Below are 27,700 nucleotides of genomic sequence, written 5' to 3'. Positions count from 1 at the left end.
GGTTTGTCATTTGGTGGCCAGTCTGATTCTGTGGTATATTTATGGTTGCATCCCACAACAGCTAACTGCAGTAGGGTGATCTGTTGGTGACCCTGATAACTCCTAAACTGCTCCTGCATTATGGGGCAGTGCTAAGAGTACAAAACTTAGGAGCGTCTCCTATATATAACATTACTCCAGAGCCTCCTGTGTAAAATAATCACACCATCCATGTGAGTAATGTTTCCATTAACTTCTTGCTGGGTGTAATCTTTCAGAGAGTGCATTTCAAATTCTGCTGGATTCTAGGGAGTGCCCTGTATTTTTTGTCTAAATATGGGCTGGGCGCGAACCATTTTTGGCTCATCTGACTCAAACTGGCCCCCACCTTTTTTAACCTCTTCATCACTGAAGTTTGAGAAATTAGTACTTTTCCAGATATTCATGTCCCATTCATCCAGATTCCAATCTAACCCAGCTTTAGCAATTGCTAAATGAACTTTTTCCTGATTTATTCTACCTCTGTATTTCTGGAATCTGTTTTGAGCGACTTTGACAGTGGCTTTCTCTGCCACGGACAGATAGGTATACGCTTTATCTTGCAATAGCTTATTCTGACAAGACAGCATAGTTAAAGTATTTTTAGTTTCGACAAGCTACCACTCTAATTGCTGGTTTTCATGTTCCAATTTCTTACATTTTTCACACATTTTTCTATAAGCTGACAACAAAGGCCATCCCCGGCAACCTAAAATAGATAAATTACGTCCCTATTCAAGAGGTACCTTTTTTAAACATAAGAGTACATTCTAGTGTTCAGCTTCACCAAGACATTCATCCCATGACTCTGAAAGCCCAGAACAACAAGACTATTTGTTGGCCAAGACATTATAAGGCTCTTTGATCTACCTGGGAATCTCACATGAGACTTGGGAAGCGGCTTGTGAAGCTACTTTTGACTTCTTGCCAAACATTTTTCACTTTTAAACTTACACTTTTCAACTTTTCTTTCGTGCTGCTGACTACGCCAGATTGTTCTGCTCTACTTTGGACTGAGACAAAAAAAAGGAATGCCAAGAATGCAGCACTCTTAATCTGAGTAATGAATTTATTAAGACACTTCTCAAGTCTCATGCACAGAAAAAATAACTTGAGTTTTTATTTCACATTGAGACACAAATGTGCAATTCTGAAAATTATCACAGCAGTGAAATAATACTGATCACAGAATTCAGCAATGGTTATAAACTATGTGTGTGTGTAAATATATATATATATATATATATATATATATATATATCATATTCACGCATGCACAACGCAAAGCTAAACATAAGAATTAAAAATGCTTCACCATGGGGCTTGATATCAAGATCATCCCTTTGTTTGCCAGTATCAGGCCTTGAATGACCGCACGACCAGAAAGAAAGAACTACCAGCAATGGGATTAGGTTCAGAGCAAGGCATCCCTCCTCAGATGAGCTCCATCTATCCAGCTGTCAAGCTCCTACTACTTTATATACTTTAAACAAACTGGAGAGGAGGATTCAAGAAACTCCCCCTCCCATCTGGTAAGTTGTTGTTCAAACGCTGGCCTTACCAGGTCAATGTTGAAAAAGAACACACTAGAGACTGGCCAAATCTCACTGTGTTTTTTCAAGACCAAGCTGTCCTCTGCCTTACCATAAACATAAACATTCTAAGCTTGGTACATCTTATCACCCTTATTCTTCACTCCCCCATTTAATGTACCCATCCTTCAGCGAGAAAGAATGAAAACACGTTGCACAAGCTGTGCACAGAAAAATACCTGCACCACCAATGTGACGGTGTGTGAAGCTAAGCTAAGTACAAAATGGAGTCAGTGCTCAAGGTGGAGCTGGTGGTTAAATACAAATAGCATTACACCTTGGCCCACAGTACCCTCTCCAACTGGGTTCTGTTCCCTCTTTGTGAGGGGTGGTGATTTGCACTTCAGGATCCAGGACTGAAGGGCACAAGATTGTACTAACTGTGCTAGGTACACAGGTCGGGGTATGTTGCTGGCTGAGATGTATCAGCTAGGGAGGGAGGTGTTGATGTGGGTACAGTGAGACACACTGTTGCCATCTGACCAGGCTGACCAGATAGGCCAGGTCCGTCATCCAGGGCCACATGTCCAGGAGTGTTGTCATCCCTGAGCACTTTATCTGGGGGTGGGTTGGGAGTCTGATCGGTGGACAGTGTCTGCCCAGGTGCAGTGCCAATTCACCTATTGAGAAATGGAGTACATTGTTATTGGTGGAAGTGTAGACTCTCTATCCAAATGTTTAGTGTCACAGGACGCAGAGACAAAGGAAAATGTTAATAGGCAAAGTTTACTACAGTGATTTATTTCCATAGTATTGAAGTATTTAACAGGACCTTTGTGGCAGTTGCAAAAACAATTAGGACTGAGCAGCTCATTAGATGTGCTGATAAGCTGCATTTTGGATTAAGGAATGAACATGGCATCTAATTAAAGAGTTCAGCGAACACAGTGGAGAAGTAACATGTGTATTTTAGCATTCCAAAGCATAGTTGTGTAAGATACAGGCGTACACACAACTTGGTTGTATATGAAGCAGTATACATCATGTGAGCAGTGCAGAGTCAGTGGGCTTCCTGCCACTTCCCATCGGCTAAAGCAGCTTAATGCCATACAACTACTTGATGTACACACTTGGTAAGGTCATTCATGACATCAATAGTGTCATTTGGGGTTACCAGGACAACATCAAGCTAGGTAGGCATACGTGTCTCAGAGTTAAGAATGACATGTAGATTGCTTAGTCTATGATGAGTTAATATCAGTTATGACATGGCTAACAAGTGTCCTTGTGCAAGAGCAGAACTGCCTCTTCTTTTGAGTTACAGGAAGAGGGCCTCATGGTAGTTATAGTCATGTCACTTTCTAATTCCCAACACTAGACAAATGGCAAACTCCATGAAGAGTGAACATTAGTTGTGACATAGCTAACAACTGTCTTTGTGCAAAAGCAAATGGTTTCTTGTTTTGAATTACAGTAAGAGGGCCTCGTGGTAGTTATAGTCATGCCATTCTCTCTACCCCCAACACTAGACAAATTTTTAATCTGACGTACCTGTTGCCACACTGCAGTTAGGTTGGCTCATACATTTACATTTTGACACATACCATGGGTTCTGGGATGATCTTTTGATACCAAAACACTTACAGACCCCTATCCAACATATGGCATGAAATAGAGATTGATACACGTGATGTTATGTACGATAATAACCATTGACAATCTACAATCTCTGATACTTTGGGTAATGCAGGATATAAAAGTAGACAACACAATGGCAAAAGCTGAGATGTGAGCAGACAGGACATTGAAGTTTTGTGAGTTTTTGTGGTGTGACTCACCAGACTCCGCTTCCCCAGCTATTCCTGTCAAGTCCTCAGGATACAGGATGGCCAAGTCCTCCTCCCGGGGAAAGAGTTGTAATGGGGCACTGGGTGGAACCACCACCAGTCTTCTGGGACTCCATGTGTTGCCTGGAGGCCAGGGAATGGACCTTCCTCCTCAGGTTATTCCAGATCTTCCTTATATCCTCCTTTGTATGCAAGATGGTGCCTATAGCATTCACTCTGTCAACTATCCTGTGCCACATTTCCATTTTCCTACTGAGAGGAGTATGTTGGACTTGGGCTACAAACATTTGTGGCTCTACTCCTAAGATTTCATCTGCCCTGACTCAACTCATCCTCTGGAAAACATGGGTTTTTAGGCCGTGACATGACTGAAAATTAAAGTGGGTTACTAAACTAGACAAGTGACTATGGTGAAAGCAAAATCGACAAAGTGTGTGAAAGGTGTATAATGGATAGGGAAAAAGGGCTGCCTTATGTAACAAAAATGAAAGTAATGATATGTAAGCTCTGACTTGCTGTACTACAGTGGAGAGGCAAAGGACCATGGTCTGGGATGGAGTGCGTTTTACAGTGTTATTTGCAGTTGTGTCCACTTGGCCAATGGATGTTAGCTGTGTTGTTTTTTAATCCATCCAGTGGGTACTTGTCTGGTGTTCTGCTGTGAGGGTACCGCAATGGCCGACGGCCTTCAGCCTACCACCACAAGGTGGCCACCATGTCAACTGTTTTTGTGATAGGCTTGGTGATTGGCTGCAGCTATGACGGCAATGGAGTACGCACCGCCAATGTTGCAGCCTGCCGTGCCGCTGGCGGGCAGCAATATGTCGACATAGTCCACAGTTCAACCTCCATACATTGTAATACGGCAGACAGGAGACCGCTCACGCAGCAGTCTTATTGGAACCATCATTGCAATGGACTGGCTGTCCTACTGCCAAACTTGTAATCGGGCCCTTAATCTTTATTAGAGGGCCTGTTGCGCTGTACCACAGTTCTCTACCTAATCCTCACTTCCAGTGCATATTAGTTTAGGCTGATTTTATCACTAATAGACATTCCGTTCAGATTTGTGAAAAGGGAGGGGTTGCCTATTCGGTTCTGATCATTATAGAAGAGATCCACAAGATTCTTAAACCATACTCACAAGATAAACAGTCCTCAATAAAGGTCTTTTTCAAGGAAGCATATTGGTTTAATCAGATGGAGAACCATAATGAAAAAAGAGAAGCTTGCTCAATGTGATCCTCTCAGTAATCTGAGCTGAGGTCTTCATGGGTAACAAAATTAGATCTGCTATGGGAACACCAAAAACACATTTGTCTTCCACCTGAAAGTACTCACTTCCCATTTCCCCAAATACTGGCACTGAGACACATTTACTATAGTGATAATAATGATAAGTGATTTATTGCCTATTTTTGTCTGCCAAGTTCAAAAGGAAGCTTATCAATTGTGCAAAACATTGATTCGTATTTGACAAATTGGTGTCCCACGAGCATGCAGAATTAAATGTCACTCCCAGGTAAGGGAATTGATAAGCCATCTCTATGAAGTGGCCCTTGATAGAATGAAGTTGGGTCTCCGAGTTTTTACTTCCCCAGATCTAATCAAAGCTTATAAATTGTGATGTATGGCCTGGATAAAATCCACAAGTTCTTTGTCTAGACAAGTAGCAGTGACCACAGCATTGATCTATTAATGCTGGCAAAGGTGCATGGATAGCCTATAAAGGGCAGGTGTAGGGGACATGATTTAGCAACAGTATTCTTACAGGCTGTCACTGAGACTGGGATTGTGATCTTACCCCGGATGAGATAACAGATGTTTCTCCGTGGTATGTAACAGGTATCCAGGAGCTCACTGCTCAACCACCTATTCTCTGTTTTCAGCCCCACATGCAATATCAGGCAAGAATGAGACGGACACCCGGAAGTCCCTCCACTTCACGTTTTACCTGGAACTGGGAGAATGTTGATGACAAAACATTTTTAGACCTACGAGGAAGCTGAAACTGGAAGTGGTCCATTTAAGAGTGAAAAGATGTCAGATTCAGGAAGAGATCAGGCGAAAGACGGAGGAGATGTAATACAGCAAACAGGAGACCACTGATGCAGCAGTCTTATTGGGACCATCATTGCAATGGACTGGCTGTCCTACTGCCAAACTTGTAATCAGGCCCTTAATCTTTATTAAAGGGCCTGTTGTGCTGTACCACAGTTCTCTACCTAATCCTCACTTCCAGTGCATATTAGTTTAGGCTGATTTGATCACTAATAGACATTCCGTTCAGATTTATGAGAAGGGAGGGGTTGCCTATTCGGTTCTGATCATTATAGAAGAGATCCACAAGACTCTTAAACCATACTCACAAGATAAATAGTCCTCTATAAAGGCCTTTTTCAAGGAAGCATATTGGTTTAATCAGATGGAAAACCATAATGAAAAAAGAGAAGCTTGCTCAATGTGATCCTCTCTGTAATCTGAGCTGAGGTCTTCATGGGTAACAAAATTAGATCTGCTATGGGAACACCAAAAACACATTTGTCTTCCACCTGAAAGTACTCACTTCCCATTTCCCCAAATACTGACACTGAGACACATTTACTATAGTGATAATAATGATAAGTGATTTATTGCCTATTTTTGTCTGCCAAGTTCAAAAGGAAGCTTATCAATTGTGCAAAACATTGATTCCTATTTGACAAATAGGTGTCCCACGAGCATGCAGAATCAAATGTCACTCCCAGGTAAGGGAATTGATAAGCCATCTCTATGAAGTGGCCCTTGATAGAATGAAGTTGGGTCCCCAAGTTTTTACTTCCCCAGATCTAATCAAAGCTTATAAATTGTGATGTATGGCCTGGATAAAATCCACAAGTTCTTTGTCTAGACAAGTAGCAGTGACCACCGCATTGATCTACTAATGCTGGCAAAGGTGCATGGATAGCCTATAAAGGGCAGGTATAGGGGACATGATTTAGCAACAGTATTCTTACAGGCTGTCACTGAGACTGGGATTGTGATCTTACCCCGGATGAGATAACAGATGTTTCTCCGTGGTATGTAACAGGCATTCAGGAGCTCACTGCTCAACCACCTATTCTCTGTTTTCAGCCCCACATGCAATATCAGGCAAGAACGAGACGGACACCCGGAAGTCCCTCCACTTCACGTTTTACCTGGAACTGGGAGAATGTTGATGACAAAACATTTTTAGACCTAGGAGGAAGCTGAAACTGGACGTGGTCCATTTAAGAGTGAAAAGATGTCAGATTCAGGAAGAGATCAGGCGAAAGACGGAGGAGATGCTGGCAAGACACCAAGTAGAAGCTTAGAGATCCCATCAAAGGAGGCTTATTTGATTTTGTTGTACATTTGGTTTTCTTTTCCTTCTTTCATTTTGCTGTGGCAAATCTAGATTATTAAACTAGTTAACCGTGACAAAGAAGATTACAACCACAATGGGGTGATGAGCACATGGTGAGGGGAGCATTCTGCTAGAATGAACGCTTGGGTAGAAAATCCTCACAAATCATGGTCCGTGAGATTCAAAAACTACATACTGAACACTTACCTGAGTCATTCCCTTTCCTTAGAGGGACATACTTTTGAGCAGTGGTCCCGACTTCCGACCAATCTACAAAGGAAGAGAAGAAGAATAACGGATGTTATGACTAAAACATATTGTACCTCATTGAGGAAATAAAAAGACACATTAACAGCAGATACTAGTTCATCTACTAAATCCAGCACCCTTTGACATGTGGTGGATAATGCGGGCAACTCACCATTGAAGCAAAAATGGAGGACGTCATACAACCATTAATAAAAGGACAAAGAAGACTTGAATGGGCCCTAGAGCGGCATATGTCTTCAGCGAATGCGGATCGGGAAATCTTCAGAGATTCTAGGAAAGCCCATGTAAATAGCCTATATGAGGTGGCTGAGGAACAACTCCAGTTCACCTCCAGTTTATTGGGAACTCGAAGTGCAGCGTCCATGAGACCTAATGTTGCGTTGCACAAATATTTGGCAGAAGAGATCCCAGATTCCCTTCTGCTGAATTTTGAAAGGAGTGTGTGAGGGCCAGTGTGTGTCCACCAGCAAAATGGCCCTTTTTCTTTGCACCCCTTCTAACAGGAGAAGCGCAAGCAGCATATCAGATCGCCAACATCGATGGGCATACTCCTTATGAAGAGATCAAAATGATAATCCTAGACCATTTGGGCTTGGACACAGAATCCTACCTAATCCGAATTTGAAAAGAAAAGAGATCCCCCGCAGACAATCCTAAAACCCTGTTTTTTAAGCAAAAAATGGCAGTGTAAAGTGGTTGAAACTTGGGGAGAGCAGTAAAGAAGACATTATTAATAATATATATTTAGAAAAAAATGTGGAAGCTCTTCCTGTTTCTATGTAAAAATGATTATCCCAACATACCAACCTCATGGTAGAACAAGCTGTAGAAATGGCCACTAGTTTTTCTAGAGCTCAGCCCTGATTATCTTCCGGGAAGACAGACCAGGATTATCACCCAATAAGCTGAAATGGTCCAGGAAAACTAGAGAAAAGGGTGAGGAAGTACCAGGTGAAAATGATGAAACCTAAACCCTTAAAACCTGAGAATCAAAACCGGAAAAGTCCACACTGTTTTGACTGCGGGGACTGGGGTCACATCGCCCAATTCTGCCGCCCAAGAAGACAGGAGAAGAACCCATGGAGATCAACAATGCACCTCATTCTATTCTATACATGCAGGAACCTGATCATAGCTTTTACATAAGTCTCCTAATAAACGGCAAATGGGTTTTCGTTCTATTGGATTCTGGGTGTAAACAGTTTGCAGTACAGGGGGACTTAATTCACCCATTTAATTTTCCCGGAGCGAGTCAAACATGTTCGGCACTTACATGGAGATGTCAAGCTCTACCCAATAGCCCACCTTGCAGTTACTACTTCTGAGGGCCAAGTCATGAATATAGAAGTAGTGGTATTAGATAATCTCACTCATGACATCATTTTAGGCACTGACAATCCTGACTTTCTGGAAATGTTTATGGCTAACATAAAACACACAGAATCAGGACAGAAGAGCATGACCAGATCAATGACGGTACATTACAGGATACATGGTGAGACGCACGCCGTTATGAGAATCAACCGCACACTAGATAGTCCCACTTTATCATAAAAAAGGATTGTTATACCGGATAAGTGATGAGGGAGAAAGTCCATAATTGCTAGTATCTCACAAATTCGGTGAGCAGATCATGTTTGTTTCTCACTTCCATTTATTGGCAGGGCATACAGGAACACATAAAACCATCCAAGATGTTCTATGTCATTTTTAATAGGCAGGGATTTATGCCACCATAAAAATGTATTGCCAGGAGTGTGAAGTATGCCAAAGAAAACCACTCTATCAGCCCCCTCCCATTCCTCTCTACCTCCTCCCACACATCAGAAAGTCATTCAAATGTATTTGATGGATTTTATTGGTCCTCTCCAAAAGTCTAGTAAAGGCCACCAATATGTATTGGTTATTGTTGACTACTCAACTCGAAATCTTGAGGTCGTACCCTTATGGTCCCCCACAATCAATAACATATCCCCGATATTAATTGAAGTATTTAGCAGCGTGGGGTTCCCTAAAGAGATCCTTATGGATCAAGGGACCCTCTTTGTATCTAAATTGATGTAGCAGGTTTGTAAACTCTCAAATAGATCCCACATCAAAACATCAGTACACCTCCCTCAGACAGACAGACAGGTTAGTGAAGAGATATAGCAACACTTTAAATCTCACCTTAAAAAGATGTTAACAGGTGAGGGGAGGAATTGGGACCAACTGCTGCCACTGGCCCTCTTTATTATCAGGGGTCAGGTCCAAAGTAGCCTGAGATATTCCTCATGTGTGTTGTTATATGGCAGACAACCTCATAGTCTACTGGAAATGACAAAAAAGGTAAGGGAGAAGGATACCGAAGAGGAGGCTGGCTCATTACTGGATTATACCAATCAACTACAAGCCTAGATTGGTAAACGCCAAGACCTCACACACTAATCAAGAAAAAAAACCAAATAAAATAAAGCAATGTATGATGAGGGCAAGAAGTACCATAGTTATCGGGTGAACAACTGGGTGTTTGTCAGAGTCACCAGATCCTCGGGGTCTGCGCACGTTCCCAACATGTCCACCACAAGACAGCTCCAATACTCTGATTAAAATATCACAGAGTCTAAGAGAGTCCAAGTGGGGAAAAGGGGATTAGGTAGGGAACAGCTGGGAAGGAGACCTGTAGGAAACAAAAGGTTAAACAACACAACATCAGAATCAAACCACATTTAGATTCATAAAAACTCTCTGTTGAATCTAGGGTTCAATGATACTTGGAACATGAAATAACACTCTGTTGAGTCTAGAGTTCAGTGATACTCGGAATATTAAATAACAGTCTGTTGAGTCTAGAGTTCTGTGATACTCGGAACATGAAATAACACTCTGTTGAGTCAAGAGTTCTGTGATACTCGGAACATGAATTAACACTCTGTTGAGTCTAGAGTTCAGTGATACTCCGAACATGAAATAACACTCTGTTGAGTCTAGAGTTCTGTGATACTCGAACATGAAATAACACTCTGTTGAGTCTAGAGTTCTGTGATACTCGCAACATGAAATAATACTCTGTTGAGTCTAGAGTTCTGTGATACTCGGAACATGAATTAATACTCTGTTGAGTCTAGAGTTCTTTGATGCTCGGAACATGAAATAATACTTAGACTGGGGAAACATGAATGGCCTAGAACTAGACTGTAATTAGGCATCAAGAAATCTAGGTGCCTGGAAAAGAATCAAGAATGGTTAGTACAATGTTTCATATGGAATTCTCATGAATTGAAACATACTGTTCTAGGAATACAAGAACGTTCTAGAACAATGTCCCAGAACAAACACTGTCTCATTACATGAGGATAAAAGGCCATCCAAGCATTCCCTGGAAAACAATAGGAATTGTACTAAAGACTTAACATGCACATAGAATGTAACATCTTGAATTTAACACTTAGGTGGTCATTACAACCCTGGCGGACGGTGTTAAAGCGGCGGTAAAACCGCCAACAGGCCGGTGATTAAAAAATTGGAATTACGACCGTGGCGGAAACCGCCAACAAAGACAGCCACTTTAACACTCCGACCGCCACGGAGGTACAAACAAACAGCGCGGCGGTCACCGCCAACAGACAGGCGGGAGACAATGTACCACCCACACTATTATGACAGGCCAATCCGCCACCTTTTCCGGGGCGGATTCACTGCGGATAAAAACACTGTGGAAACAGGAATTTCGAAGGGAAAACGCTCACCTCTACACACCCCACGAGGAACGAGGACACCATGGACCCAGAACTACAAATTCTCCCTGCGATAGTCTTCCTGCTCCTCTACCAGGAGCATGAACGCCGGCGGCGAAGACCACGGTGAGTACTGCACCTACGACACAGGGGAGGCAAAAAACAGGGACACACACGCAACACCCCCACCCTCACCCACTACAACACACACAAATGCATATCAATACATCACAGTTACACCCCCCCAAACCCCTGGGAAGAATGCAAAGACAATAGAAAATTTGTGTAACCATTGTAATATATTAAAAACAAGCAGGCAGAAATATATATATACACCATGTACAAAATAAATACCAAGCATAGTAGTCCAGGTAGTGCACTAAGATAGTCCGTGGAACACTGGGACCACACAGTATGGGCGAGGCGCACACAAGATCCCCGACCATGACGGAGAGAACACTGCAGGGGCATCCGATACCAAGAAAACAGGCACCTCAGGGAGAGGGAGAGGGGGGGCACCTCAGCCGCTTGATTGCACGATGCCAAATCCACGAGGGGGCCACATTCCCACTGTTCCATCCTGGGGAGTGTAAAGCCACAGTCTCACAAGTCTCTACAGTGGGTGGTCTGCCCAGTGTTCAATCCTGGGGAGTGCAAAGCCACAGTCTCTCAAGTCTGTACAGTGGGTGGTCTGCCCACTGTTCAATCCTGGGGAGTGCAAAGCCACAGTCTCTCAAGTCTCTACAGTGGGTGGTCTGCCCACTGTTCAATTTTGGGGAGTGCAAAGCCACAGTCTCTCAAGTCTCTACAGTGGGTGGTCTGCCCACTGTTCAATCCAGGGGAGTGCACAGCCACAGTCTCACAAGTGGATGTCAGTCTCCACTGGTTCTGGAGGGGGCATGGTGCCCAGAGAGCTTCATTCTGTTAAGGACAGAGGTAGTGGATGTCAGTCTCCACTGGTTCTGGAGGGGGCATGGTGACCAGAGTGCTTCATCCTATTAAGGACAGAGGTAGTGGATGTCAGTCTCCACTGGTTCTGGAGGAGGCATGGTGCCCAGAGTGCATCATTCACCCCGTGACGGACTCAGTTGTGTCAGTGCCCCTGCCGCTCATGGGCTAGCGGTGCTTGAGATGGCGGTGTCCTGTTCAGCGGTGCTTGAGAGGGCGGTGCCCTGTTCAGCGGTGCTTGAGATGGCGGTGCCCTGTTCAGCTGTGCTTCAGATGGCGGTCTCCATTGCAGGGTCTCAGCTGCTGGCGGTCCTTCATGGCTGAGCTGGGCTTGTGTTGGCGGTGGCCTCCTGGGCAGCTGGGCTTGTGCTGGCGGTGGCCTCCTGGGCAGCTGGGCTGGTGCTGGTCTCCTGGGCAGCTGGGCTGGTGCTGGCCTCCTGGGCAGCGGGGATGATGGCGGTCTTCTCCGCCGTGCAGCTCTTCCCAGACTTGCCGGGTTTCTTGTGGCCCTTCCCCACCTTGGAAGCTGTCACAGCTGACTTCACACTCCCAAAGGGACCCCTAGGAGTGGCTTTGGTGGCTGGAGTCTTCCCCCTCTCCCGCCGGGCACTGGCCAACTTCTAATGCTTCACAGGTGTGCTGTGGCTCCGTGCCACACTGGCTGCCCTGGTGGCCGGTGCACTCCAGATTCTGGTGACTACAGGCACCACTGGTCCCGGAGATGTTGTGGCTGAGGTGCTAGTTCGGGACCTATGAGACAGAATGGGTGGGGGAGGTGTGGGAAAGAGGTCAAGGTTGGACAGGAAAAGTTTTTGGGAGACACTGGGACGGGTAGCTGGAGGGGGTTTGAGAGTGGAGGAAGAGGTGGTGGTTGTAGGAGGTGTACGTTTGGTGACTTTGGGTGAAGGTGCATGCGCTGGAGGCTGTCGTGAGGTGGATGACTGTTGGGTGGGTGTGTGCCTGCGTTTGTGTATCTTGGGAGGGGGCCTCACAGACACACTGGGAGAGGACACAGGGGATGTGTGAATGGTAGTAGGGGTGGTGACTGCACATGAGCTGGGTGTGGTGGTGGGTGTGCTGGAGAGCGACGTAGGTGCTGTAGAGGTAGTGCATGCAGGTGTGAGTGTAGACGAGACTGGGAGGGAGGAGGGAGACGAGGAGGAGGGGGACACAGTGGAGGCAGTGGATGTTGGTGTGTCTGCATGTGTGTGATGCTTGCGTGAGTGCCTGTGGGATGTGTGGTGCTTATGTTCGCCTGAGCTTCCCTTGGGTGCTGACGTGTGTGCATGTTGGTCTGTAGGTGTGCTTGGGATAGGCTGAGGTACCCGGGATTGGGTCGGGGTTGAGGAAGTTGGAGGGGGGAGGGGGAGGCTAGAGACGGGGACAATGGCTGCCGTCAGTGCTGAGGCCAGAGTCTGAGGAGCTCGGTGAAGGGCCACCTGACCAGAATGAATGCCCTCCAGGAATGCATTGGTTTGTTGCAACTGCCTCTCTACACCCTGGATGGCATTCAGAATGGTAGACTGCCCAATAGTGAGGGACCTGAGGAGGTCAATGGCCTCCTCACTGAAGGCAGCAGGGCTGACTGGGGCAGGGCCTGAGGTGCCTGGGGCGAAGGTGATGCCCACCCTCCTGGGTGAGCGGGCACGGCACAAAGGCTGAGGGGCTGCTGGGAGGGCGGTGCTGGTAGGGTGGTGGCGGCTGTACCTGTAGATGCGGGGGCACAGATGTTGCCGCCACCACAAGGGAGCTCCCATCAGAGGACGAGTCCGTCTCGCTGGTGTCAGCTCCAGTCCCCGCCGTGGAGCTCCCCTCGCCCTCCGTCCCACTGGTGAATTCAGACTCCATAGTGTCGCCCTCCAGGGCCATGTGGGATGCAGCTCCCTCGTGCTCCGGTGCCACTGCTCCTCCGCCTGATGATGCTAATGCACACAAGAACAGGGAGACAACAAAAAGGAGGGGGAAGACAGAAGAAAGACATGTTGAGTGCATGCATTACCGCTACCGTTGGCGGACACGACAGGCACAAAAGCCCCCTGCACTACGCCGCGCTCTTGGGCTCCACTGTTCAATTTCTGGGAAATGGCCTACAAGGCTATGGATGACATCTGCACACATAGATGACACAGTGGCATGACTAGCTGTACTTGGCCGTCTACAGAGGTGGGCTGGGGTGCCACATGGCCTGACATACGGAGGGGACTTGCCTACGGAACTCGCCCTGGCCTAGGGAAACCCACAGCCCTCCTCCCCCACCCAGATACCTCCACTGTGCGCAAAGTCAGCAGAATGAGAGTGTACTCACCCCCTTGTGGCTGCTGTGATGCCCTCAAGCGCCTATCCAACTCCGGGTAGGCCACCGCCAGGATCCTGAACATCAGGGGGGTCATGGTGCGACGGGCACCCCTCCCACGTTGGGAGGCCATCCCCAGCTGAGCCTCCGCCGTCTTCTTGCTCCAGCAGCGAATGTCCTCCCATCTTTTCCGGCAGTGGGTGCTCTGTCTGTGGTAGACCCCCAGGGTCCAGACGTCCTTGGCGATGGCACGCCAAACATCTTTCTTCTGGTGGGCGCTGACCTACATGAAATGTACAGGGGAAAAAGAGAAGTTATTACCAACTGCACCGTCGAAGTGATTGGCCCCCATCCCTACCCTTGCCATGTGGCACATGCATTCACCGTCTTTCATGCACGCAGCACTCTCCCCCCTCCCTTCTTACATCCAGCCCTCTCCACACAGGCATAGCAAAAACAACATGTTCCCTGTGTACTTACCTGTTTGCCTGGAGGACCGTAGAGTAGCGTGTACTGGGGGAGGACCCCATCCACGAGTTTCTCCAGCTCCTCCGATGTGAAGGCAGGGGCCCTTTCCCCAGACACTCGAGCCATTGTCTCTTCCAGACCGAGGTCACAGCATCACTTGCAATGTAGGTCCTCTCCTGTCGAAGATCAGGTATCGAGTGATTGAAGTGATAGAAAATGGCGGTCACTTCCGCGGCAGTGCGTACCGTCACCACGGGCGTACATCGCCATTGGCTCCTGGGACCCATAGGGTCCAATGTTAACCAATGCACCATTGCGCCGCGGTCTTCGACCACCTACCGCGATGGTGTACAACGCCAGCGCAGTTACCTCACATCCCATTGTCACACTTTACAGGTCAGGCAGCCGCCATTTCAGGGGCCTACATGGCTTCATTTCCAACTGCGTCACTCATACCTAGGCCTAGACTCAACACACATACAGGCCACCTTTTGTGTATGATAGGTGTTCTGTGTAAACTGTGTGTCCTTCATAGGCACCGTCCGCTGGGACATGTGAGGAGATGGCGGCATCCTCCGGTGTACCAACCGTTGGTGGACCTGTCGACAATGGAGGAGCGACATTTGATTATCACATACAGGCTTGACCGTGCCACAATCCAGGAGCTGTGTACCCAGTTGGAGCCAGACCTGATGTCAGCAATCCGCCATCCCACAGGAATTCCCCCTCAAGTGCAGGTGCTGTCAGTGCTCTATTTCCTTGCAAGTGGTTCCTTTCAGACAACAGTGGCCATGGCATCAGGGATGTCCCAGCCTATGTTTTCCAACGTATTGTCCAGAGTGTTGTCTGCCCTTCTGAAACACATGCTGAGCTACATCGTTTTCCCTCAGGTGGAGGATTTGCCTACAGTGAAAGGGGATTTCTATGCCCTGGGACACATCCCCAACATCATAGGTGCCATTGATGGGACCCATGTGGCTTTGGTACCCCCCCACAGGAGTGAACAGGTGTACAGAAACCGGAAGAGTTATCATTTGATGAATGTACAGATGGTATGTTTGGCAGACCAGTACATCTCCCATGTGAATGCCAAGTTCCCTGGCTCAGTGCATGACGCCTACATCCTGCGGAATAGCAGCATCCCTTATGTGATCGGTCAACTCCAGAGGCACCGTGTGTGGCTATTAGGTGAGCACCTGGAAGCAAGTCAGTGGGAATGGTTGTCTGGGTCTGGGGATATCCCTCCAGGTTAGTGCGTGTCTAACAGTTGTCCCTCACCATTTGCAGGTGACTCTGGTTACCCCAACCTGTCATGGCTACTGATCCTAGTGAGGAATCCCAGGACAAGGGCAGAGGAACGCTACAATGAGGCCCATGGGCGAACTAGGAGGGTGATCGAGCGGACCTTCGGCCTCCTGAAGGCCAGGTTCAGGTGCCTCCATAATGCAGGTGGATCCCTATTCTAGTCACCAAAGAAGGTGTGCCAGATCATCGTGGCCTGCTGTATGCTTCATAACTTGGCTTTGCGACGACAGGTACCTTTTCTGCAGGAGGATGGTCCAGATGGCGGTGTTGTTGCAGCTGTGGAGCCTGTGGACAGTGAAGATGAGGAAGCAGGGGAAGAAGACATGCACGACAGGGACTCAGTGATTCAGCAATATTTCCAGTGAGACACAGGTAAGAATATAAACCTGCCACCTACATGTACTTTAACACTACTACCTCTCTACTGTGTGTCGTTTTCACCCAGTGTATGGTCACTGAGTTGTCACTTTCCCTTACGATGTCACAGATCTGGGTCCCACTGTGTGACATCTGCTTAGATTCCTCATGGACTAGAGCTGTGTGACATAGGTATGTTGACATTAAACTTGAAAGAGCATTTTGTCACTGTAATTGCTAATACACTATTTCGAAATCACAGACTGACTCCAGATTGTTGTGTGCCTTTAATGTGTTTATTTAAGTGCTCAATATTGGAGGGGGTAGTGAAATGGTGAGGGGTGATGGCGGAGGAATGTCCATGGCAGAGTCCAGTCTATTAGTCTCACAGGTGCATTGCCCATATGGGCATAGGAAGTGGAGCTGGGGCAGTTTCAGTATGGACAGGGTGACAAAGTGGGACAGTAGAATGACAATCAGGGTGGTCTGATTTCTTGGCGGGGTCTTGGCATCGTGCTCTGTCTTTGTCCTGGATCTCAGGGACCATTTGCGGGGTGGTTCTCCCTCTGCAGGGGGGTGGGGTGCTGGTGTGGTGGTCCTGTGGTGGGGCGTCCTGTCCACTAGCGCCGGCGGAGGTGGTGGGCAGTTCATCGTCCATGCTAGTGTCAGGGGCCCCTTGTAGTGCCACAGTGTCCCTCCTGGTGTTCACAAGTTCCTTCAGCACCCCTACGATGGTGCCCAGGGTGGAGCTGATGGTTCTGAGTTCCTCCCTGAAGCCCATATACTGTTCCTCCTGCAGGCGCTGGGTCTCCTGAAACTTGGCCAGTACCGTTGCCATCGTCTCCTGGGAGTGGTGGCAGGCTCCCATGATGGAGGAGAGGGACTCGTGGAGAGTGGGTTCCCTTGGCCTGTCCGCCACCTGTCGCACAGCAGCCCTCCCAGTTCCCCTGTGTTCCTGGGCCTCCGTCCCCTGGACCGTGTGCCCACTACCACTGCCTCCAGGTCCCTGTTGTTGTTGGGGTGGTGGGTTATCCTGGGTTCCCTGTAGTGGTGGACACACTGCTGATTGACGTTTCCTGGGGACAGAGGAATGGGCCCGCTGGGTGGGTGCTGTGCTGGTGTTTCCAGAGGGTGGAAGGTCTGTAGTGGCCTGTGACTGGGTGATGGGAACCGACTGTCCCGAGGTCCCCGATGGGCCGGGCTGGTCATCTAGATCCAGTTGGACAGAGGTGCTGTCATCACTGTGGGCCTCTTCTGTTGGTGGTGTGGACATGTGTGGACCCTCCTGTCCGGTGACGTTGGGTAGGGGTCCTGCAGGGGTATAAAAGGATGGTTATTACATCTGTGTGTGTCATGGTGTGATATGGGTGGGTGACCGTGTACCCCAGTGCTTGCATTTCTGTGTGAGACCTTGTGTGAGGATGGTTTAGGGGGTTGTATGGGTATGTGCAGTGGGCATGCTTTAGTGATGGGTGTCCATGCTTTGTTGTTGCATGCAGGGCTTGGTGTTGGGATGGGTGGTTTGTGATGTTGGGACATATGTGAGGAGTTGGGGTGCTGGGGGTGAGGGTGAGGGTGGGGCATGTGATAGCATGCAGATAGGGTGGGGGTTGTAATAGTTAAGATTTGACTTACCAGAGTCCATTCCTCCACCTACTCCTGCGAGACCCTCAGGATGCAGAATCTCCAAGACCTGCTCCTCCCATGTTGTTATTTGTGGGTGAGGAGGTGGGGGTCCGTCGCCAGTCCTCTGAACCACCAGGTGGTGTCTTGAGACCATGGAACGCACCTTCCCCCGTAGGTCGTTCCACCGCTTCCTGATGTCCTCCCGATTTCTTGGGTGCTGTCCCACTGCATTGACCCTGTCCACTATTCTTCGCCATAGCTCCATCTTCCTTGCAATGGAGGTGTGCTGCACCTGTGCTCCGAATAGCTGTGGCTCTACCCGGACGATTTCCTCCAACATGACCTTGAGCTCCTCCTCCGAGAACCTAGGGTGTCTTTGCCGTGCCATGGGGGGGTGTAGGTGATGTGTAGGGTGGAGTGTGTGGTGATAAGTGTGCTGATATGTAGTGGTGTGTTGTGTGAGGTGCGTGGAAGTTCTGTGGGTGATGGTATTGTGTGCCTGTGGATGCTGTTGTTCTTGCTGGTGCTCTCTTTCTGGCCTTCTTTCTGATTTTTTTGTCGTGGGGGTTTGTGGGTGTTGTGGGTGTGTGTTTTATATTGTATTGGGTGTGTGGGAGTGGTGTGTGTATGTGCATCAGGTGTGCGTATTTTGAATTGTCCAATGTGGTAGTGTTTTGTAAATGTGTGTGTATTTTGAGCGCGGCCGTGTGTACCGCCAATGGAATACCACGGTTGAAAGACCGCCGCGTGAATTCGTGGGTCGTGATAGTGTGGGCGTATTTCTGTTGGCGTGACGGTGGAGATTTTGTTTTTGCCAGTTTATCACTGACCTTTGGTGTGGCGGACTTGTGTGGGTGTCTGAATTTTGGCGGATTCCGAAATGTGGGTCATAATAGCTGTGGTGGAATTCCGTGGCGGTGTGTTGGCGGTCTTCTGCACAGCGGTAAGTGGCTTTTACCGCCAATGTTGTAATGACCGCCTTATTTTTTTAAATGCATAAACATGAATTGCGCACATTGCTGATTTCCACAAGAATATGTAAATGCCATGAAATGGTTGCGCACAATGAAGATCATGAATTAAGCACAAGAAATGAATCGCGCGTCTTGCCGATTCGAATGCCACCATGTGAATGCCATGAAATGGTAGCACACAATTAATAACATGAGTTAAGCACAAGAAATGAATTGCGTGTCTTGCCGATTCAAATGCCACCATGTGAATGCCATGAAATGGTAGCGCACAATGAATAACATGAATTAAGCACAAGAAATGAATCGCACGTCTTGCCGATTCAAATGCCACCACGTGAATGCCATGAAATGGTAGCACACAATGAATAACATGAATTAAGCACAAAGAATGTATTGCGCGTCTTGCCGATTCGAATACTACCTTGTATATGCCATGAAATGGTATCGAACAATGAATAGCATGGATGAAGCACAAGAAATGAATCGCACGTCTTGCCGATTTGAATGCTACATTGTAAATGCCATGAAATGGTAGCGCACAATGAATAACATGTATTTGGCACAAGAAATGAATAGCGCGTCTTGCCGATTCGAATGCTACCTTGTAAATGCCATGAAATGGTAGCGTACAATGAATATCATGAGTTAAGCACAAGAAATGAATTGTGCGTCTTGCCGATTCCAATGCTAGCATGCAAGTGGCAGAAAAAGCCAAGTGCACATTCACACGCACAAGGTAAAATCATTTATCATGAGAATTAGGCCCAAGAACTCGAAAGCCTTCGAGAACGGGATCGGGGGCCCAGTCCAATCTCCGTGTTACCGCACTGTTCAAGAATCACCAAGAAAGTGAAGGGCAAGGCCTGGAAGATCAAAGTAGGCCTCTGGAACAGGAGCTCAGGAAGTTGCTGCTGCTCTGCACCGGGACCTCTGAATAGTGAGCACGTGGGGCTGGGCTGGCTCCCTTATATTGAGTCTTGGCCCAGCCCACAAACCACACCCAGTCATGCTGCAGAGGAAGCTTCTAGAAGGCCCTGGAAAGGGACCACACCCTGACACACTCTGAAAGCCTGCAGCAATACATTGCAAATGAACAGTATTTACAAGCACCTTGAATATAAGTCTTCAGGATTAAACTCTGCAATGCAAACGGTTAAACAACAGCATATCAACATAATGCATGAATTACGTTATCTCATAAGTGCTGTTTTTTTGCATTCCAGTTGCCCGTAGAGCGCACACTACCCAGATGTTGACAGTACTCCTCTCTCCCAAGCGCGCTCTAGGGCCTGGTTTGTCTGGTTTTAGGCGATGAAAACTCCTCACTAATCGTAGAGCATGAATGTCAAAAGCGGAGTCCCATGAGTCTCTGTTAGGACCATAATTTTTCCAAAAGAGCTGCAGTTCATCGGTTATTGGGTTGCCTTGTTGAAAGACGGTGTAAGGACCGGTGAATTTGGGACTAAACACGTGCCTTTTCTTGAAGTCAATATGTCGTGTAGAAAGCCTCATTCTATCATCTATTTTATATTGAGGTCCTTCACTGTGTTTCTTGTCGTGATGCTCTGCATGCTTTTGTCTTGTCTTTATTGCAGTGCGATAACACGCCACCACTTGTTCCATATGGAGAACCTGTTTCTACTGTGACTGGACGGTCAAGATCAGGATGAGTCAAGACTTGCATGGTGGAGAAGTCTTCTTTTTCAGCATCCTTGGTTGTGTGGGCTTGTTGAGGATCTATACCACTGGATGTCTGGAGACAGTTTTCTGTGACAATGAGACTGTTAGCCCCTGAACGAGTCGGGATAGGAGTACTGGAAAAGACTTCCTTTGAAATCGAAAAGGCTTTATCGGCTTCTGGGGACCACAAGAAGGGCTCTCCATTCTTCCTTTCCCCCTCCACACCTGTACATGATACGCTTTGTGAAGGCAATGTTATTTCCTTTGTAGCGACTATAGCTAACGGAGATTCCCTCAGAGTGAGAACATTCAAAGTTTTAAGACATCTTGTCTTACAAAGGGATGACTGGAATATTATCTTTCTCTCCTCCCAGTCTATCTGAGGATTATGGTAACTCAACCACCGCATTCCGAGGATGATTCCATACTGAGGAGCATGAATAACATCAAAGGTTACTAACTCAACATGTTTAGGCCCGTATTTATACTCCGTTTGCGCCGAATTAGCGTCGTTTTTTTCGACGCAAATTCGGCGCAAAACTAACGCCATATTTATACTTTGGCGTTAGACGCGTCTAGCGCCAAAGTATGGGCAAATAGCGTCATTTTTTGGCGTGAACGCCTTCCTTGCGTTAATGAGATGCAAGGAAGGCGTTCCCGTCTAAAAAAATGACGGCGACACAAATGCGTCGTATTTATACTCCCGGGCAAAAATCACGCCCGGGAGGTGGCGGGTCAAAAAACCCTGCATTTGCGCCACTATTTAACGCCTGGGTCAGGGTAGGCGTTAAGGGGCCTGTGGGCTCAAAATGAGCCCACAGGTGCCCTCCCCTGCCCCCAGGGACCCCCCCTGCCACCCCTGCAGGACACCCAAGGATGGAGGGACCCACCCCAGGGACATTCAGGTAAGTTCAGGTAAGTATAATTTTTTATATTTTTTAATTTTTTTGGGGTGGCATAGGGGGGCCTTATTTGTGCCCCCCTACATGCCACTATGCCCAATGACCATGCCCAGGGGACACAAGTCCCCTGGGCATGGCCATTGGGCAAGGGGGCATGACTCCTGTCTTTACTAAGACAGGAGTCATTTAAATGGCGTCTGGGCGTCGAAAATAATGGCGCAAATCGGGTTGAGGCGATTTTTTTGCCTCAACCTGACTTGCCCCATTTCAAGACGCCCTAACGCCATTTTCCCCCTACGCCGGCGCTGCCTGGTCTACGTGGTTTTTTTCCACGCACACCAGGCAGCGCCGGTCTGCTAGCGCCGGCTAACGCCATTCCATAAATACGGCGCCCGCATGGCGCTTCAGAATGGCGTTAGACGGCGCTAAATTTTTTGACGCTAAACTGCGTTAGCGCAGTTTAGCGTCAAAAAGTATAAATATGGGCCTTCATGTCATAAGTTTGTCCATCACAAGTTATTGACAAGGGCAGGGTCTGTAGAGTCACTGGACTTCCAGTCAGGAGTTTGCCATCTGCGGTCTCCACTAACCCAGGTGTTTTCTTTTTCTCACATGGGATCCCCCATGCTTCCACCAATAGAGTGTCTATGAAATTCTCAGTAGCACCTGAGTCCACTAAAGCTTCTCTTAGGTGGGGGTGTCCTTCTACTTGAATTGCTAGATCCAATTTCAAATACTGTGATTTTCTTAACGGTGGTGTCACTTTCTGAGAAGGGTCTCAGGTAACTCCCAAGACTAAACCTTCCTTGCACTCTGGGGATTTTAGTTTTGTCTCAACCTTTTTGGCAACAGCCAATCTGCTTTTTGATTTTACTGGACACTCTTTAACAAAATGACCTTCCTGGCCACAATACAAACATTGTCTTCTTTTCCGACGTAGGTCTTTCTCGGCAGTCGTTAAGGACCGTCTAATAGTTCCAATTTCCATTGGTTCCTCATTGTTCTCTTCTTGAACTTGTGATTCTCTGTTATCATGAACACACCAGGAATATTTCTCAGTTTTTTTGCGTGTTCCCCTTCGTTCTGCTAAACGATGATCCAGTCTTAAAACGAGGTTTATCAGGTCTTGACAGTCTGTAGGCTGCGGGTCTATTTCAGCTAGAATATCTTTTAACTCCTCTTTGAGTCCTATTGCTTTTCTTCAGGCCAGGATGTCTCGGCTACCAGCCGATTAAAGTTGGCTAAATATGACACTAAATCCTGGTTACCTTGTTGTAAGTCTAATAATTCACGATCTGCCGACAATGTCACAGTTCTACGATCAAATACTCATTCAAACTCACGAACAAAATTTCTCCAATTGTAAAGCACGGGACTGTCTTTAAGCACAAGAGGAATTGCCAAGGTGGCTATGTCCCCAGTCAGGTATGATAACAAGACCTTGATTGGGCATCAGGGAAAACACTTGGTCGACAGGTAAAGTGCAATTCTACTTGCATCAGAAAGGATTGCGCTTTCAAAGGATCACCTGAGAACCGTTCTGGAGGAGCCATCCTCCTGCAGAAAAGACACCGGTTGTTGCAAAGCTAAGTTGTGAAGCATACAGCAGGTCACGATGATCTGGCACACCTTCTTTGGTGAGTAGAATAGGGGTCCACCTGTCATCTGGAGGTACCTGAACCTGGCTTTCAGGAGGCCAAAGCTCCATTCGATAATCCGCCGAGTTCGCCCATGGGCCTCATTGTAGCGTTCCTCTGCCCTTGTCCTGGGATTCCTCACTGGGGTCAGTAGCCATGACAGGTTGGGGTAACCAAAGTCGCCTTCAAATGGCGAGGGACAACTGTTAGACACACACTAACCTGTAGGGATATCCCCAGACCCAGACAACCATTCCCACTGTCTTGCTTCCAGGTACTCACCTAATAGCCACACACGGTGCCTCTGGAGTTGCCCCATCACATAAGGGATGCTGCTATTCCGCAGGATGTAGGCATCATGCACTGAGCCAGGGAACTTGGCATTCACATGGGAGATGTACTGGTCTGCCAAACACACCATCTGCACATTCATGGAATGATAACTCTTACGGTTTCTGAACACCTGTTCACTCCTGCGGGGGGGACCAAAGTCACGTGTCCCATCAATGGCACCTATGATGTTGGGGATATGTCCCAGGGCATAGAAATCACCTTTCACTGTAGGCAAATCCTCCACCTGAGGGAAAACGATGTAGCTCCGCATGTGTTTCAGCAGGGCAGACAACACTCTGGACAACACGTTGGAAAACATAGGCTGGGACATCCCTGATGCTGTAGCCACTGTTGTTTGAAATGACCCACTTGCAAGGAAATGGAGCACCGACAGCACCTGCACTTGAGGGGGGATTCCTGTGGGATGGAGGATAGCTGACATCAGGTCTGGCTCCAGCTGGGTACACAGTTCATGGATTGTGGCACGGTCAAGCCTGTAGGTGATGATCACATGTCTTTCCTCCATTGTCGACCGGTCCACCAGTGGTCTGTACACCGGAGGATGCCGCCACCTCCTCACATGTCCCAGCGGACAGTGCCTATGAAGGACAACAGCGAGCACAGAGTCAACCAACTTAGAGGTACGAACTCACAGCATACACAGAAAACTGATCCTAATCCGAAAAGTGGCATGTATGTGTGTTGAGTCTAGGCCTAGGTATGTGTGACGCAGTTAAAAATTAAGCCATGTGGGCCCCTGAAATGGCGGCTGCCTGACCTCTAAAGTGGGACAGTGGGATTTGAGGTAACTGCCCTGGCGTTGTACACTGTTGCGGTAGGCGGTCGAAGACCGTGGCGCAATGCTGCATTGGTTAACGTTGGACCCTATGGGTCCCAGGAGCCAATGACGATGTACGCCGGCAGTGACGGTACGCAGCGCCGGGGACGTGACCACCATTTTCTATCTGTTCAATCACTCGATACCTGATCTTTGACAGGAGGGGACCTATACTGCAAGTGCTGCTGTGACCTTGGTCTGGAAGAGACAATTGCTCGAGTGTCTGGGGAAAGGGCCCCTGCCTTCACATCGGAGGATTTGAAGTAACTCGTGGATGGGGTCCTCCCCCAGTACATGCTATTCTACGGTCCTCCAGACAAACAGGTAAGTACACTGGGAGCATGCTGTATGGGCTATGCCTGAGTGGAGTGGGGTGGATGAAAGATGGGGGGGGGGAGATTGAGGCGTGCATGAAACGACGATGAATGCAGGTGCCACGTGGCAAGGGTAGGGATGGGGGCCAATGACTGTGACGGTGCAGTTGGTAATAAAGTTTCTCTTCCCCCTATACAATTCATGTAGGTCAGCGCACACCAGAAAAAAGATATTTGGCGTGCCATCGCCAAGGACTTCCGGACCCTGGGGGTCTACCACAGACAGAGCACCCACTGCCGGAAAAGATGGGAGGACATTCGCCGCTGGAGATGCCCTCCCAACGTGGGAGGGGTGCCCGTCGCACCATGACCCCCCCTGATGTTCAGGATCCTGGCGGTGGCGTACACGGAGTTGGATGGGAGCTTGAGGGCATCACAGCAGCCACAAGGGGGGTGAGTACACTCTCATCTTGCTGATTTTGCGCGCAGTGGAGGTGTCTGGGTGGGGGAGGTGGGCTGTGGATTTCCCTAGGCCAGGACGAGTTTAGTAGGCAAGGTCCCTCCATAAGGCAGGCCATGTGGCACCCAACCTCTGTAGAGTGCCAAGTACACCTAGTCATGCCCCTGTGTCATCCATGTGTGCAGATGTCATCCATAGCCTTGTAGGCCACTTCCCAGGGATTGAACAGTGGAGCCCAAGAGGTAATGCGTGCACTCAACATGTCTTTCTTCTGTCGTCCCCCCCCTTTTTGTGGTCTCCCTGTTATTGTGTGCATTAGCATCATCAGGCGGAGGAGCAGTGGCACCGGAGCACGAGGGAGCTGCATCCCACATGGCCCTGGAGGGCGACACTACAGACTCGGAGTTCACCAGTGGGACGAAGGGCGAGGGGAGCTCCACGGCGGGGACAGGAGCTGACACCAGCGACACGGACTCGTCCTCTGATGGGAGCTCCCTTGTGGTGGCGGCATCATCTGTGCCCCGCATCAACAGGTACAGCCTCCACCCCCCCTACCAGCACCGCCCTCCCAGCAGCCCCTCAGCCTTTGTCCTGTGCCCGCTCACCCAGGAGGGTGGGCATCACCTTCGCCCCAGGCACCTCAGGCCCTGCCCCAGTCACCCCAGCTGCCCTCAGTGAGGAGGCCATTGACCTCCTCAGGTCCCTCACTGTTGGGAAGTCTACCATTTTGAATGCCATCCAGGGTGTAGAAAGGCAGTTGCAACAAACAAATGCATTCCTGGAGGGCATTCATTCTGGTCAGACGGCCCTTCAGCAAACTTTTCAGACGCTGGCCTCAGCACTGATGGCAGCTATTGTCCCTGTCTCTAGCCTCCCCCCTCCAACTTCCCCACCCAGACCCAATACCCTGTACCCCAGCCTATCCCAAGCACATCTTCAGACCAACATGCACACACGTCAACACACAAGGGAAGCTCAAGCAAACATAAGCACCACACATCCCACAGGCACTCACGCAAACATCACACACATGCAGACACACCAACATCCACTGCCTCCACTGTGTCCCCCTCCTCCTTATCTCCCTCCTCCCTCCCAGTCTCGTCGACACTCACACCTGCGTGCACTACATCTACAGCCACTACTGCCATTACCAGCACACACACCACCACACCCCGCTCACGTGCAGTCACCACCCCACTACCATTCACACGTCCCCTGTGTCCTCTCCCAGTGTGTCTGTGACGCCACCTTCCAAGATACACAAACGCAGGCACACACCCACCCAACAGCCATCCACCTCACGACAGCCTCCAGCGCATGCACCTTCACCCAAAGCCACCAAACTAACACTTCCTACAACCACAACCTCTTCCTCCACTCCCAAACCCCCTCCAGCTACCCGTCCCAGTGTCTCCCAAAAACTTTTCCTGTCCAACCTTGACCTCTTTCCCACACCTCCCCCACCCCGTCCGTCTCCTAGGGCCCGACTCTCCAGGTCCCAACCTAGCACCTCAGCCACAACATCTCTGGGACCAGTGGTGCCTGTAGTCACCGGAATCTGGAGTGCACCGGCCACCAGGGCAGCCAGTGTGGCACAGAGCCACAGCACGGACAGTCCCCAACCTCTCAAGCATCAAAAGTTGGACAGTGCCCGGCGGGAGAGGGGGAAGACTCCAGCCACCAAAGCCGCTCCCAGGGGTCCCGGTGGGAGTGTGGAGTCAGCTGCGACACCTTCCAAGGTAGGGAAGGGCCACAAGAAACCTGGCAAGTCGGGGAAGAGCAGCACGGCGGAGAAGACCGCCATCATCCCCGCTGCCCAGGAGGCCACCGCCAGCACCTGCCCTGCTGCCCAAGAGGCCACCGCCATCTTCCCCGCTGCCCAGGAGGCCACCGCCAGCACAAGCCCCGCTGAGCTAGAGCGGACCGCCAGCACAAGCCCCGCTGAGCTAGAGAGGACCGCCAGCAGCTGTGTCACTGCAAAGGAGCCCGCCGCCTCAAGCACCGCTGAACAGGGCACCGCCGCCTCAAGCACCGCTGAACAGGGCACCGCCGCCTCAAGCACCGCTGAACAGGGCACCGCCACCTCAAGCACCGCTGAACAGGGCACCGCTGAACAGGGCACCACTGCCTTAAGCACCACTGAACAGGGCACCGCCGCTACAAGCACCGCTGGACAAGGAGCCGCCGCCTCAAGCACCGCTGAACAGGGCACCGCCGCTACAAGCACCGCTGAATAGGGCACCGCTGAATAGGGCACCGCTGCCTCAAGCACCGCTGAACAGGGCACAGCCGCCACAAGCACCGCTGGCCCATGAGCGGCAAGGGCACTGACGCTACTGAGTCCGTCACAAGCAGGATGAAGCACTCTGGGCACCATGCCCCCTCCAGAACCAGTGGAGACTGTCATCCACCACCTCTGTCCTAAGCAGGGTGAAGCACTCTGGGCACCATGCCCCCTCCAAAACCAGTGGAGACTGTCATCCACTACCTCCGTCCTTAGCAGGATGAAGCACTCTGGGCACCATGCCCCCTCCAGAACCAGTGGAGACTGTTATCCACTTGAGAGACTGTGGCTTTGCACTCCCCAGGATTGAACAGTGGGCAACCCACCCTCTGTATAGACTTGAGAGACTGTGGCTTTGCACTCCCCAGGATGGAACAGTGGGCAACCCACCCACTGTACAGACTTGAGAGACTGTGGCTCTGCACTCCCCAGGATTGAACAGTGGGTAAACCCACCCACTGTATAGACTTGAGAGACTGTGGCTTTGCACTCCCCAGGATGGAACAGTGGGCAACCCACCCACTGTAT

At 49.1% G+C, this 27,700-nt stretch overlaps 1 long non-coding RNA gene across 2 annotated transcripts in view; it reads right to left on the bottom strand.

The window, feature by feature from the left end:
- The window catches only part of LOC138282355 (uncharacterized), a 74,723-nt gene that overhangs the window by 30,722 nt on the left and 16,301 nt on the right, over window positions 1–27,700 (bottom strand). For both annotated transcript variants that reach the window (XR_011200930.1, XR_011200931.1), the window contains exon 2: window positions 6,972–7,034. This is a non-coding gene — a long non-coding RNA (uncharacterized lncRNA). The remainder of the gene's footprint in view (window positions 1–6,971; window positions 7,035–27,700) is intronic.

Source organism: Pleurodeles waltl, chromosome 2_2 (assembly GCF_031143425.1).
Source record: "Pleurodeles waltl isolate 20211129_DDA chromosome 2_2, aPleWal1.hap1.20221129, whole genome shotgun sequence".
NCBI lineage: Eukaryota > Metazoa > Chordata > Amphibia > Caudata > Salamandridae > Pleurodeles > Pleurodeles waltl.
This window is presented reverse-complemented; position numbering and strand designations above follow the sequence as displayed.